The sequence below is a fragment of the Harmonia axyridis genome, chromosome 1 (assembly GCF_914767665.1).
Source record: "Harmonia axyridis chromosome 1, icHarAxyr1.1, whole genome shotgun sequence".
NCBI lineage: Eukaryota > Metazoa > Arthropoda > Insecta > Coleoptera > Coccinellidae > Harmonia > Harmonia axyridis.
In genome coordinates this window covers 81,199,567-81,215,126 of record NC_059501.1, presented here as the reverse complement: position 1 = coordinate 81,215,126, position 15,560 = coordinate 81,199,567, and the positions used below count along the sequence as shown (strand labels likewise).

The following is a 15,560-nucleotide window of genomic DNA, read 5'->3' as shown; positions in this document are numbered from 1 at the left end:
CGATAAACATCATCAATTAAAATTTGTTCATTTTTTTTCCTTCTAACTGGTGAAAGGATCATCAAAAATTTTCTGGATTATACGAAACACCAACTACTATTACCAACGTTAAACAGTTGTTGAACTTATCAGAGCCGAATTTTCACATAGCATGTCGCACTCATGACTTGTCAATTAAAAATTACATAACGAGCGTTTCGAAACAGCGTCCTATGAAATGTACATGGGAAAACCGTGGACGGAAACGCTACTTTCGTTAATTCAGTGAAATTAGACAGCGGCGTGCCGTTATTCCTTAATAGTAGCTCGGACTTGGACCGCTATGTCGACTGTATTTATTTCGATGGATATTCAAGCCTGAAGCCACTGTTAATTTGGGAAAAATGCATAAATTGAATGAAGGTTTATTAATAACGTAGCTGTAAATAGTTGAAACGCTTATTTTGTCTAAATATAAACGACCAAAACGGTTCTTAATAATGACAATTCAATTCAATTGTGATACACTCGCAGAATATTTTACTGACAGAACTAACACTTACGTTTCGTTTAAACAATTCATTTAAAATATACTTTTAATGGACTCCTATAGGTAATGATATGCCAATTTCTAACAAATTCACATGATAATTATCTTCAGTCGATATCTCAAATTTTTGAATATCGAAATTCCAGAAGATTGAGATGCCACTTTCGATGTATAAGATTTCAAGGTTGAAATTACAACATTACCGTCACCTTTTAGGCATATATCGAAAGACTAACTACAACTACTTGTTGCAGAAATCAAATGATATTTGTACTGCAAGTAAATTTCACTTTCAACATCGTTTAAAATTGGAAAATTTTCAATGAAAATATTCAAATTTTCCTTCGAAAGCTATTTGTTTGTTAACAAATTGAATAATTAGATATAATTAAAGCAAGTTTTATACTTTCTGTGCTTCTACTGCCAATAAAAAGTCTTAAAAACAGAAAGTATGAAACTGGTTTCAATAATGAACAACTACCAAATGATAATTACTGACAGTTCAATATTTATTTGGATATATTTCGAATAACTATGTTTATACTTGATTTTAATGTCTTTTATTTTTTTCAGGTGAATATCCATTGGACAAACATAGATTATAATTCTCCCCACTGGATTTTGGTGAGGTATCTAAAACTTTTTCATATCTCAATTTAATTGGGGTTATTTTCAATTAAATTTAATATCCATAATATGACTCTATTACATAAACAATTCGCTACAAAATGGCGAAAGCGCAATTTAAAATTATAACTAATTGATTCATAACTCAATCAGCACTTAACTACCAAAACATCGATAGAAATTCGAAAATAGACGTTTATTTTCAACACACTCATGTAATATAATCAAAAACTCAAGCTTATTCCATCGGAATGAAGCTATTTAACATAATACCTACAGCTGCAAGCTTAAGTCGACTCCAAGTGAGAGCTGCTAGCGTAATAATCCGATAGTTGTTTTTAAACACAGCTCTTTGGCGACTTCGAGACCAACAAAGTTGTAGCTCTATCAATTGATATGCGACGTTGTCGGTTCTCGCATGGGATTTTCCTTGGATTTCGGTTTCCGTCTCACTCGAAAGTTTTTAGAGAATATTTCATTCGTTAACGGTTCTACAAATAAGATGTGAAAGGTTGTTTGGATGGGATTTAAGCTTTAGGTTTAATTATTGAGAAGTATCTCAGAATTCAATAATTAATTAATCATTCTTATCTTCTCGGTTATTGAATCAATATATTATTATTATTGATGTAATAGTGATTAGGATTTTCCATTAAATAACTAGAACATCTTAGTCATTATCGAAAAAGCATAACAATGAAGAGATAACAACAGTTTGAAGTTTTCTTTCAAATCAATAGAGTTTAACTATATTTATCTGAAATAAACTTCAAACCTCATACTACTTATGTGGCATTTTGTATACCACATGTTTGAATTAACCAGAACAGCTAAATTTTTGTAGTTTAAAAATCAAAGAGGGGAAATTTCTCTCATTAACAAAACAAGCTTTATATCCATTCCTCAAATAAAACTACGTCATAAGGGTCTACTATCCCATTGAATTTCCGAAATTTCCCAAGAAAATTTCTGCGGTAAAAAAATTTGTTTCGGCTGTCTGTTTTTTTTTTTATTTGATCGTTTTCTTCAATTCGAAGTGGAGTGAATGGCAAGACAAACAATGAAATTCTCTGTTATAAAGCCTTGAAAATCACACAGTAATATTCGTTTCCGACTACCATTTTCCTCATGGACTTATCAAACCGACAACATTTCGTCTAATAAAAATCCTGATTTTCTGGGAAAAATCGACGAGCGCGGCAACGCAGCACCCTCGTGTCGGAATCACGTTCGTCGTCCTAGTAGGAGCAATGACCGAACTCGCGGTCTCAGTGACCCACTTACGGACCATATGGGTCATACACAGTGATCAACGCCAGCTCGGAGAACGCAACTTGCGTTCGGCAATCTGCTGAAAGTTGCTCGCTTCTGGCGAACTGTCAATCGGATTAAAGACGTCCCTTGATTACGTTATCCCCTATTACGACCGTCCACGCTTCTTATGGGAGGGGAAGGGTTTGATTTCGTCGAGGATATCCGGATCGAAGGACCAATCGCTTTAAAAGAGTTCCGATTGGAAATGTGATTCTATGTTTCTTGGAATTTTAAAGACCTTGAATGGACTCAGCGAGGGCCGTTTATGAATGAACGACCTTACGACGTTGAACTCTGTTTCAAAATAGCTCTTATTCATATTCAGGGTACAGAACTACTTTGAAATTTCGTAACGAATTTTCTATGAAATCATAAATTCTTTGTTTTTATATGGAAATAAAAGATAGAATTCGTTGTCTGAATAATTTGGCATATGCAATATATAAATGTGTTTCATTTGGTTAACATTCTAGTCAACAACAAAATAAATACTGAAAACTACTTTCATACTGAAGGGTTTTTCCAATGAATGGTTTCATTTTGAATGGCTCGCTATCTGGGCAGCTGTCACTTCTGAAGCTGTCATCTTTTGACATTTGACAAGTAAAAACTACGCCATTACATAAAATGGAATGATCCACGCTACAACAACGCAATGAAATTGTTAAAATTCATTTCAAAAATGGTGAAAATATTGAAGCCACAGTTTTTAAGCACTTTTAGTTCGTCGTGAACTTCCTTCTCGGCCGCAAATAGTGAAACCTGAGGAAAAATTTGAGCTGTTGGTGGAATTTAGTGATGTGAAGAATCGAAACCGTCAAGATCTTCGGCATTAAATTGCAACCTGTTGCAAAATGGTGCACTCTTGAAAAACTGAATGACTGAATCGACAATCCCTTCAAGCGAGCTCTTCGAATAACCAATCTCTCCAATATTCAACAGAATGTCTTCCACAATCATGCATCAGTTTCGTGATCGTACCGAGACGAGAGTCTAATAACGATAATGCAGTCAGATTCTCAAGTACGTAAAATCCGGAGAGAGAATAAATCAAGCAGTGACAGCCGCCAAACCGTTTTATACCGTTTACAGTCGTGAATTTATTCATTATCTCTCGACAACAATCGCACTCAGATGTGGATGGGTCTTCAGATCGCTGGTAGTCACGTTGGATCGAAGTGGAATGAGATAAATCATGTTTTGAACCATCAGACAGTTGAAACCATTATCGTCGATTATTTCTCGAGATGGAAGCAGAATGGTCATAGAATCGACAATCTATCATCTATGGAGCTGTCAAAGTTTGACGTTTCTCTATCTTGTGACAGCTTCGTTTGCTTCTTAAGAAATACTCTTTTCGATAGTTGTTATGAGCTACAGATATTCGAAGTTTCGTTGAACCACTGTCAAAATTTCATGGATTGTTATCAATACAATATCAATTGTCGTCATACCATGACACGTTTTCAATTTTATTGTATTGCTAGTGGAAACAACAAGAGTTGTTCTGTCAGAAGTTTCATTTTGATTAAAATAGCATAATATATGATGACTTACAGACAATTTTCAATTCCGAAAAAAGTACCATCTCGAGCGGGACTCGAACCCGCAACCTCCAAATCAGCAGTCCAGTGCTCTCATCACCAACTGAGCTACCATATACTAACTGAGCCATTATATATTATGCTATTAAAATTCATTTCACACGTTAACCAATTTTTCGTTTTTCATTTCGATATTGAGAAAGAGAAGAGGATATTTCGAGAGAAATCAGTGGATGTTAATTTCAAAAAGGAAGGTCACCAATTGATGTGCTTTCTGGATGGAGCCACTTGTCATTCCGCCCGCTTAATATTAACGGTAGAACTCTCCTACTAACACTACTCATTTTATGCGTCGACTATAATTTTTTTAATATAATCATCGGTGTTTTATTTCTCTGCAACACGGTATAACGAAAAAAATGATCGATCCAACGCGAATGATAGCTTAAAACGGAGGAGTCTCTCATCTTCGATGAGGGACAGAGTATAGTGTAGGTAATTCGTTAGCCGCTATTCAGGCTGACGACCACGTTATCTGGCAAAATGGCGACATTGTCGTTGCGTGGGAGGAGGAGGGAGGGAGAACAATGGTCTGGGTGTACCTGGAAGAGGAAGGTGGATTCAAGGAAACAGATAGTTCTTCGATTCATCGCTCCACAAAGGTGTATTGTTGACGTCGTTCTTGGATGGTTAACGTTGCTCTTTGCTTCGGTTAGAAGTTGATGCCGATTTCTGCTGCGTGCGTTCGATCCGTTAGCAGAATGGTATCAGGGGAATAAAAAAGATTGAGAGAAGTCCCTTTCCGACGTTTCGACTGTATCAATGATAAATGTGAAAGAATCTGAGATATGATGGAACACCGTTTCCTGCAATGGAGCATTGCAAAGTTTATAGGTTAATAAGGGAATGATATCTGAGACAACTGAGCTTGAATTCGATTTCCAAAAAGCTGAATCCGTATTTTGTTGAAAGTGTGCAAAATAAAGTATAACAAAAAAAAATGCAAAATGGCGAATGCGCGCTCCAGTTCGTTTCAATGTCTGGAATGTACTTTGAATTGAAAACTGCATATTATCCTTTTTAATTGAATGGAGCTTGATGAGGTCTCGAAAATATGGTCGTTCGAAATTTCGTCTTTTTTTAATTTCCAAACTGCAGATTCGATCGAGGCGAAAATTTGCATTTGAATGTAGAATGACAATGTTAAGCCTCGTGCAAAAACTCATGCTGATCTCGTAAATATTGTATAAGAATATCGACAAAAATTACCGAATAATGATTGGGTGAAAAAATCCCCCAATGAATATTGGCTGATTTTGTTGATACGTAAATACGTGAGAATATAACCGATGTAGTTGAAATTTTGTGTATTGATATGGTGTTACCAGTCCAACCCTTTGCAAAACTTCGAGATGATCACATCAACAGAACCTTACAAAAATTCAAGAAGAATAGTGAAAAAGAAATATCAAATATTCAAGAAGAGTATTTACTATTCATGTCAAGTTTCGTGCGAAATTTTGCGGCGAAAGCTTCATCACAACCATTGAAAATTCAAGCAGAAGATCGAAATAAAATGAGGAAAGCACTCACGTAAAGTCAGGATTGTCAGGAGCTTTTAAGCGCTTGTTCATTTATGCACCAATTACGCTCTTGGTGACCGTATATGCTTATAAAGAGTTCTGTTATCTTAAAGCGTGCTATTGGCGAATGATTAAACGAGCACTCAAAAGCTTTTAAGTTACTGTCAGTAGTTTCCTCATTTTGTTTAATGAATACATCTACATATATGTTTGAAGCATCAGGGTTGAGTTTAATTGCATCATTTATAGCTTGAGAAGAGCTGTAATTATTTTCATGATCCTCAATCTATCGGATTTATCTCCGACCTGAATACCTATACTATCAGAAAAATCTAAAAAAAAAACAGAATGGATTCAGTTTCTTGAATAATTATCAAATTCGACACAAAAACGAGAAAAAAATCACCTTAGGTCTTTTCCAGAACGATTAGGAAGTTTTATCATATGAATATAATGATAGGTAATATAAAAATCTTTGAAGTCATCTCGGGTGAGTTACGCCATTTTCAATAACCTTCCTTTTTCCAAAAGTTATGAGAATTTGGCAATCAATGTCAAATTGCAGAATATAGGTTGACGTCAGATTGACAGACTATCAATCATATGTCATAGTGGGATTATACAAATATGGTTCTGCAATATAATTTCGTTATGAAATTCGGGTATTTCAACCTTCATAAAATGCATGTATAAATATTCAATATAAGTTTGAGATGTCAACTGAAAGCATTGATATTGAATTTGTGGTGATTACATGATCTAGCCATATATTTGCGGAATCTATTATGCCACCAAAGCGATAGCCAAATTTCTGTCAGTATTCTGCGTCCACTTGTACAATAAAAATATAAAATTTACACAATCTAATGGAAAATAGATTAATTTATCCTCGAATCGGCTATCTGATGGGAACATATAGTGCTGACACTACTCTTTTCACTTCATCCATTTACTTAATAGTTATTTATGCAATAAGTGCAAAAAGTGAATGTTTATTGCACTCGACGTGAAATTGTCCGACGAGGCCGTTAGGCCGAGTTGGACAACACGTCGAGTTCGAGTCCCGCTCGAGGAGGTACTTTTTTCTGAATCGAAATTTGTCTGAAAGCCATCATATATTATGCTATTTCAATCTAAATGAAACCTTCAACGTCCAACATCTGACAGGACAACTCCTGTTGGGCCGTTAGGCCGAGTTGGACAACACGTCGAGTGCAATAAACAATTTTTGCACGAGTTGCATACAACATTTTTTTTACGTTCATGCAAAAAGCAAAAAATGATTTATTGAGGTGCAGCACTAGGTGTAGGAAAATGAAAAGCGCAACTTGAATACTTTATTATTAATATCGGATCAGTTTTGATTAAGGAGTTATTCTCGGGAAGGCATTGTTTGTTTATCTCTGGCTGCTAACATTAATACAAAATAATATAAAATATGTAACTGTTTAAAACGTATTGCCAATCCCACAGCATATCTGATAAATATGTAGTGGGTTTGAACGTTTATGTTTGTCTTGATGACAGCACGTTGAAGTAGAATTACAGATGAGTGCAATAAAGAACTTCTTTTTCCACTAAATATAGTTCAATAAAATTTTGCTTTTTGCATGAATGTAGAAAAAATTGTTTGTCTTGTTTCACTACGATTTGAATTGAATTATTTCATTCGGTAGCAATCCTTAATTGGAATCCCGCCCTTCCTAAGAAAACACAAAAAACAATCCCACCCCATTTCTTCGCAATTATCCCCTCGTAACAGATTTCCCGGAAAAACAACGTCGAAATACCTACACCCCAGCACTATTCCCGACTTCTAAATGCCAGAGCACACCCCTGTAAGAACTTCCGCATTGGGGCGCTGCTAAAAATCAACCCCGCGTGATATCGTGAACCCTGACATTATCCCCAGGCCGGCTGACGCCAGATAGGTCCGGCAACGTCGCGCCCGGCATTCGATAGCCTCCTCGATTATCGCATATTCAATTAGCGATGTTCGTCAATAAGCGCGTGTAGATGCATCATTTTCGCGAAGAATTTTCCCGGAGACCCCAGCGTCGCGGAAGTATTTTTTTGGCGTGGGAGGTAGATGGATGCTGGATGGGTAGATTACGTTGATGCGTTACGCCTCCCGGCGTTTCAGATCGTGCGTGGAGTATGTGGATGCTAGCGAAACTGGTAGATTGATGATGAGCAGTTAGTAGTTAGGAAAAAGGAATTTTTGTTAGACGTGGCAACATAGCTTTAGTTTAATTTCTTGGGAAGTGGAAATGTTTATGGGTATTCAATTTTATGATTGACTTTCCTGTATTGAAAAATGCCCTCAATATGTAATTAGGTTCTAATACTTAGTTAAGTGCAATTTGCTGTATTATAGCTCGCTTGAACTTTTGTTTAAACACGTATTCTTTATTTTTATCCGTTATTGATGCAACTGGAACGAGAAAATAATATAGATACATCAATTTCGAGGCGAATATTAAGGTATCATAATTGAACAAATTTATCACTGAAAAAATATAGAACTAAAAATGAAAAATGAATTGTGGATAATTTTGTAACAATGACATGTGAAAGATAAGTTTTATTGAGCTAGAAATTGAAAAATGTGGCTTTAATAGCTAGTCGAACTTTCAAATGGATTGGGAATCATAAAAACTGCATAAATAGATGTAATCCTCAGCTACCCCAAATAAAAAAATTCATTCTGAAATTAAATTCCCCAATTTTGCATTTCTTACACGAAATGAGCAGAAATTGATTGAAATATTCATATGATTTATATTATATTTAAAGGACCCCGCACGTTTAGTATGGAAAATGGCTTTCCGTGAATTTGGCTGAATTTTTGATATGTTGTAGTTCTTGATGAACTGATCAGAAAAGTCCTTAGCCACAAAGCTCAAAAATGGACAGTTTTCGAGATATAGAGCTTTGAAAATGGATTTTTTGCAATTTTCGGGGTTTTTGCTCATCAATCGGGGAGCTCTCATTTCTGGTTTTGATGGAATTTGGATGTTCGGCGGCCAGAACCCGACTGAGAAATGATCTTCCTTGGGTATATTAGGCACCGCCATCGATAACTTTTTATACACTGCTCCACATTGGCTATGAAATGAGATACAAAATCCAAGATCTTCCATACATCTTTTCATGCCACAAGATAACGCGCCAGAATAATTCACATGATCGAGAAACGACATATTGTGAGATTTTTTTAAGAGGGACCATAATAACTGAATCCTCATATATCTGATGTCCAATAATATCAAATGTGTTAGCCGAAATGTTCATAACCAGGCATCGCGAGCTGTAATGGGGGAAAATGGAAAAATTATAATCATATATCCTCAGGGATAACAATTGTGATCACTATTGATGTCATTTACATATGATATGTGATTTGTTTCTCACAAATTTCGATAATCTGACAATGGAGTGCCAAGACATTTTCCTCAGAATGTCTCGAAATTGATGATAGCATCTCACAGACAAACGAATCCGTTATTGTTATTATTATTATGAATGTCACTCTCATTATTATATTGTTTTTGATTGATCTACTCATTCATTTTGCCAACGATCATATTATTAGATAGTATTCATTCGTATGTGTGAAGTTCAAAAAGTTCATAGAAAAAAAAATTATTTTCAAGAATTCGTGGGTTAATATCGGAAGTTCCATTCATAGTTAGCTTCCAACACTTGGACTTCTATATTCTACCCGTATAGTACTATATTGCATCAAAACTGCAGACATTTTCACGGATTCGTTTGTCTGTGAGATGCTATCATCAATTTCGAGACATTCTGAGGAAAATGTCTTGGCACTCCATTGTCAGATTATCGAGATTTGTGAGAAACAAATCACATATCATATGTAAATGACATCAATAGTGATTACAATTGTTATCCCTGAGGATATATTATGATTATGATTTTCCCATTTTCCCCCATTACAGCTCGCGATGCCTGGTTATGAACATTTCGGCTAACATATTTGATATTATTGGACATCAGATATATGAGAATTCAGTTATTATGGCCTCTCTTAAAAAAATCTCACAATATGTCGTTTCTCGGTCTTGTGAATTATTCTGGCGTCATCTTGTGGCATGAAAAGATGTATGGAAGATCTTGGATTTTGTATCTCATTTCATAGCCAATGTGGAGCAGTGTATAAAAAGTTATCGATGGCGGTGCCTAATATACCCAAGGAAGATCATTTCTCAGTCGGGTTCTAGCCGCCGAACATCCAAATTCCATCCCAACCAGAAATGAGAGCTCCCCGATTGATGAGCAAAAACCCCGAAAATTGCAAAAAATCCATTTTCAAAGCTCCATATCTCGAAAACTGTCCATTTTTGAGCTTTGTGGCTAAGGACTTTTCTGATCAGTTCATCAAGAACTACAACATATCAAAAATTCAGCCAAATTCACGGAAAGCCATTTCCCATACTAAACGTGCGGGGTCCTTTATAAGAAAAATTGTTTATTCTGACATACTTTGGGAAATCCAGAATTATGGTCTGGGGGGCTGAACTAAGCAATTCATAATGATAAAATATAAATACGAAAAATGTACAAATTAATGAAAAAAAAGAATAAAAATTATTCCATGAATCAATGAACCAGAAAATGTATCTTCATATCAAAAATATTCATTTTATAATAAAATTAATATTTAATATTATTTTTATTACGAAATAAATACAGTAAAATATAAAAAAAAATATAGAAAAAATTAAAATTGTTAGTATCTTAGCTGGGGGTCTCCCCCCTTGATACGCTAGTGCTGATGTCTATTGTCAGAAAATATTACCGTCCCAAGCTTGGTAAAAACTCTGTAGTTTCTGGGATTGTCGGAATCTCCATTCTCTATTGTTTTGTTATTTTTAATTTTTTTTTCCGATTTTTTTCGAGCGAAGAAAAATCCACCAAACCAAGATCATGAAACTTGTTTCTTCAGTGATAAATTGTGTAACTAAACCGATATCATATTGATTCGAAAAATGTTTATATCTCGGTTCATTATTCATACGATAAATCTTCACAATAGTTCTGAAAGGGAATTTTTTTTGTTTCATTCGTATTTGGTAATCATTTGGAAAACTACGTGAATTGAAGTTTTCTTCGTTAAAAGCCATAGAAACAAGTTGCTTGATTGCTCTCTTAAATACTCGATTTTACCATTACGAAGCCTAAAAAAGATCTTCTCATAATACTCCCCAAAGTCGATATTTTCGAATATAGACAAGAAATAATGTACTAAAGTCCAAGCAATCATCCTAACATCCTCGAAGAAATCTCCAACCCGCCCCCCTATAAATTCATTTTTCATATTTCCCCACGTCGTTATTGCTCGAAGCACAGAACCATTACGAGACACACAACACGACACAAACGTGTTTCTTATTGGAATTTCTATCCCTCGAAGCCCCAATTTACTGCGGGATAATGGCCGAAATGGACTGCTATTCGTGATACGACAGTCCCATCGATCCCCGCCGATAAGCCTGTCTTATCGGAAAATTCGATGTCGAAGCCAATGATAACATCTACCCCCTATACCTTCGCGAGGGGTTCGGTTACGTATCGGGATGCGTTGCAACGTCAAACGGTGCGACATCGATATGGCAACAACCATTTGGGGGGTTGAGGGGGTAGTGATATAACCTCGATATACCTCGATACGACTTTTTACTTGGTGGGTAATTATGATAAAAAAAAATTATTTCTATCACATGATTCACTGATCACATTGATATAGATACATGTAAATGCGGAAGTTTTTAGGGGTTGAATATTTGAAGAAAAATAAAAAAAATTTGAAAAAAATATAAGAAGGAATGGCATTTTGTGGGCATGTTTTATAAATACTCAAAAATATTTGTCAATTTTTTTATGATTTTTTTTAAGGGTGAAACATGCAACGTCCATTGCTTTTTTCCTCGAAATTTTGTGATGAAATGAGATTTCTCAATTCAAGAATATGAATTGAAAATAAGGCTTCATTGAACACATTTTCCAACTCTTGTATTGTGCCCGAAAAAATAATATAGTTTCCGTATAAAAAATAAAATGGTGAATTCAAAAAAAAATTTGGAATTTACGGGCTTTTTCAGACAAGAAATAATCCTCTGCTCTGAAAAATTTCTTCAATAACTATTATTTCTATGAAACTCAAGATATAGTGATCAAATATTTTTTCACCAGAAAACAATCAGCTGTTGAAAAAAAATTAAGGTATCTTATTTCTCGAAATATAATAAATATTCACAAAATAATTTAGTCATCTCTTTTATCTATACGATCTATACATCTCTATTAATACCAAAAAAAAAACATTAATTGACAAAAAAAATTATATGTAATGGTAAACATGATTTATTTTTATTGGTGACCAACAGAATAATTTCTTGACTATACCATTAGAGCATGAAAAAATATACCTTAATATCAATTAGGAACCATCCTTCAATATTTTATATATCTTTACCAAACGCTGTGTAATTTATTGAAAGATTTTTGGGAGAATCATTAATAGTATAAAAATAACTTCTTTGAAATTCCAGAAATGATAACGCCAAGATGAATAATTTTGCAAATCTATGTCCGCTAAAAATAAAAAATAAACGTCTTCTTGGAATTTTCTCGAAAGTTTTATTTTGGACTTCTTGTGTATTGTTTAAATAATAGAATATATCGCGAGTAGATTATGATACTCATTATAACCGAGGGAGTAATATTGCGAGGTAATTATAGCCATTATTGCGATTACTATCCCTGCTCCACTATTCTGATTTATTCATTCGAGATTTTCGATTCGTCAAGTACATTTGAATTAGCAGAAGTGCAATTGAATAAACTGAGCAAGGTTTTATTCTGGCTAGTAAAATATTTGCATTTAATTTACCAAAAATTTTTGAAAAATTAGTTCGTGTTGTCGGTGATCACGTACGAATATGCTAATGGCTTTCGATGTTTCTAGTATGATAGCATACCGGAAACGTCGGCAAACGTGAAATATCTGAAGGTTTACAAAAGAAATATTTTGAACAACCTCATTAAGGGTGGTAATCCCTCTTAATGAGGTTATTAAAACTATTTAACAAGACACAATTATAATACTTCCATTATAATAGTCGTAGTTGAAACTGTAGTATGAAATTTGCAGTAATTTTTTTTCATATCGAATATATAAAAATCCAAATGAAAACCATATATTCTCGAATGAACGGAGTAAGATTCAGTTCGTTATCAAAAAACAATTCGTGATTCTTCCTGAAGTATATAACCGATAACAAGCCGTTCACTTCACATCGGCCGAAACAACAAAATGACGAACTTTCGAGAGCTTAATTGAACGAAAGTATTATCTAATGAGTGGGTTTATTCATGTGTTTGAACTGATAGGAATGAATATAATGTAATTTCGGTTCAAGTGGAGGTCCAAGTGCTAACAGGTTGAAAGCCGTTAATCTTAATTGATATTTACACTTTTCGAATTTGATTAGTGGGAAAGATGATTTGGATTACGAAAAGACTGCAAAGTTTTATTAGTTCTTCCTTTCTAACCGAATATGTCAATATAAAATGAATAATAATAACAAACATCATGCTACTTGGTTATTTATTGAATATTATCAGTTATGAACTGTCAGATATTCATTACTCTAAGACTGTTAGATTAAAGTTATGACATCGTGATATGAAAATTTATTTTAAGTATCATTGTATCATCTTAGAAATACAAATGCAGTTTTTTTTTTGTTTGCGAGAAGCACTAGCCGTAATAGTTTTCTAGTTATCAATGTTTGACGATATATGGTTTTCCAATAAGAGGTTTTATTTTGAATAGCCCGCTATCTGGCCACTTGCTACTTTTGAAGCTGTCATATTTTGACATTTGAAAAGTAAAAACTACGACATTACTAAAAATATAATGATACACGTTTCAACAACGCATTGGAATTGTAGAAATTCCATACAATAATGGTGAAAATTTTGCCATCACAGTTCGCAAAACTAAAGCAATTTTGGCTCCTCGTGAAGCACCTTTCGGCCGGCAATAGTGAATCTGGTAAAAAAATTTGAGCTGTTGGGACAAGTTAGTGATGTGAAGAATCGAAATCGTGTGCGGAAAAAGGAGTGAGAATAATGCTACTGTAGCCCGTAGTGTTGACAAAAGCCGAGGCTTTTCGATTCTTTGTCTATCTTGGGATTTATGCTATGATTTATGCTTTTCTATGGCCGGAATTAGATGATTTTGTTGTGTACGTTGTTTATTTTCAACAAGACAGCATTGCGTGTCACACAAGCAACGAAACAATCGCAATTTTGAGAGAAAATTTTCCTGGCCGCGTTATTTATAGAAGTGGTGACCACAATTGACCACTGAGATCTTCTGATTTAACACCTTTAGACTTTTTCTTTGGAGCCACGTTAAAGCTGAGCTCCACAATCGATTCGATTGAAGATAGAATTCAAGTTTTCGAGGACATACAGCTGCAAATGTGCGAATTGGTCATGGAAAATTTCATGAAAATGATTTGAAAGTATGAGGGAAATTTGCTCGTGACTTTTGAATTCCACAATTAATGTATAACAAACATTTTAAAATGCCATAATACTCTTTTATTCTCTAAAAAAAGTTTTCGTTAGAATACATTCACTAGTTTTTTTTTTCAGCAGATTTTGATTTGAAAGAGGAAAGAAGCAAAGGAGGAAAAGTAATGAATTAAATATTTTATTGTAATTAAATACCAAATTTCAGTAGAAAATGTATTCATAACTTATGTTTGCAATGATCTCCACCATTCTTTTTACAAGCACGTGTCCTACTTATCTCTTTGGTTGTTATTTTCTGCCTGACATTTACTCTCAATCATCTCGCTGCTTCGTCTATTCTGACCGTGTTAGATCCGGACTTCTTGGTGGCCACGAAAATAATCCGAAATTATAATCAAATTTGGTACACGTAGAGGAAATTGACGAAAATTGAAGTAAGGGAGAAATCTTTTGAATATCTCAAGAACTCAAATATCTCATAAACTGCTGATTTTCGGTTATCAATAAATATGGCTCAAACGACAGCAAATGAGTCATCCTTACACGTCTTCCAAGGTTCATTTCAAATTTGGAAACACCCTATATGAGGTTTTTTGTGTTTTCATCTATAAAAAACTTATTCGTAGAGCCAATCAATCATATGACAACCATTTCGTGTTATGACGAAAGTCGTCAGCCCGTCGGAAATCGCGCACAACCCGGCAACGTGGCAGACAACGACCGAGAGCGTGTTGTATACGTTGGGGGTCAACGAACCCGCGCCTTAAGTGGGGATTCGATCCTACGTCATCCCCAAAGCTCAGACTTACGTCTCCTCTTCGCGTCGAGCTTCGACAACGCGCCTGACAGAGACGCCCGGCGCCGCTGTCGTCTTTGCCGGAGGCGCATTCCCGTATTACTACACAGATATACGGACAATTCGTCAGGGGGTTCACTTTCTTAAAAATGTCCAAAATACCGAGCGATTTTCGGTCGCGGTACCTCTGACGGCCCACCGTCCCGGAAAAGTGGTTTTCCGCGCGCCAGTGTCGTTTTTCACGTGTGTGCGGTTTTTTTTTCGTTCGACCAGTGCTGTGCCCGGCTCGAGGCGAGAAGGTAGTGCGTGGAACCCGGAAGTTTATTTACGGAACCCGCGATCTGTTGTACTTCGTGATTCGATTTTGTGGAATCAAGTAGGGAACTTAGGCTAGACGCCTTGATTTTATTATCGAGTCGGACTTCCGTGATTTTTTTCTCGATCTCCCTGTATTTTTCCTGTTGTGTGGTTCGAATCGTTTGAGGTTGATTTTTTTTCCTCCTAGTCGATAAAGGAGTTGAATAAAGTTTCTATTGGAATTGAAATGCGATATTGTGATTTAGGTGGTGATGTTATTGTTTATAGTCATTTCAGCT

At 35.2% G+C, this 15,560-nt stretch overlaps 1 protein-coding gene across 9 annotated transcripts in view; it reads left to right on the top strand.

The window, feature by feature from the left end:
* The window catches only part of LOC123675919 (probable nuclear hormone receptor HR3), a 189,003-nt gene that overhangs the window by 133,475 nt on the left and 39,968 nt on the right, over positions 1-15,560 (top strand). The window contains exon 1 of one of the 9 annotated variants that reach the window (XM_045611568.1): positions 1,103-1,158. The exons of 6 other annotated variants lie outside the window; for them this stretch is intronic. The gene's annotated coding sequence lies outside the window, so the exon portion shown is untranslated. Of the gene's footprint in view, positions 1-1,102; positions 1,159-15,048; positions 15,341-15,560 lie in introns of those variants that run through there. 2 more of the 9 variants (XM_045611499.1, XM_045611559.1) reach the window with 2 other exon arrangements.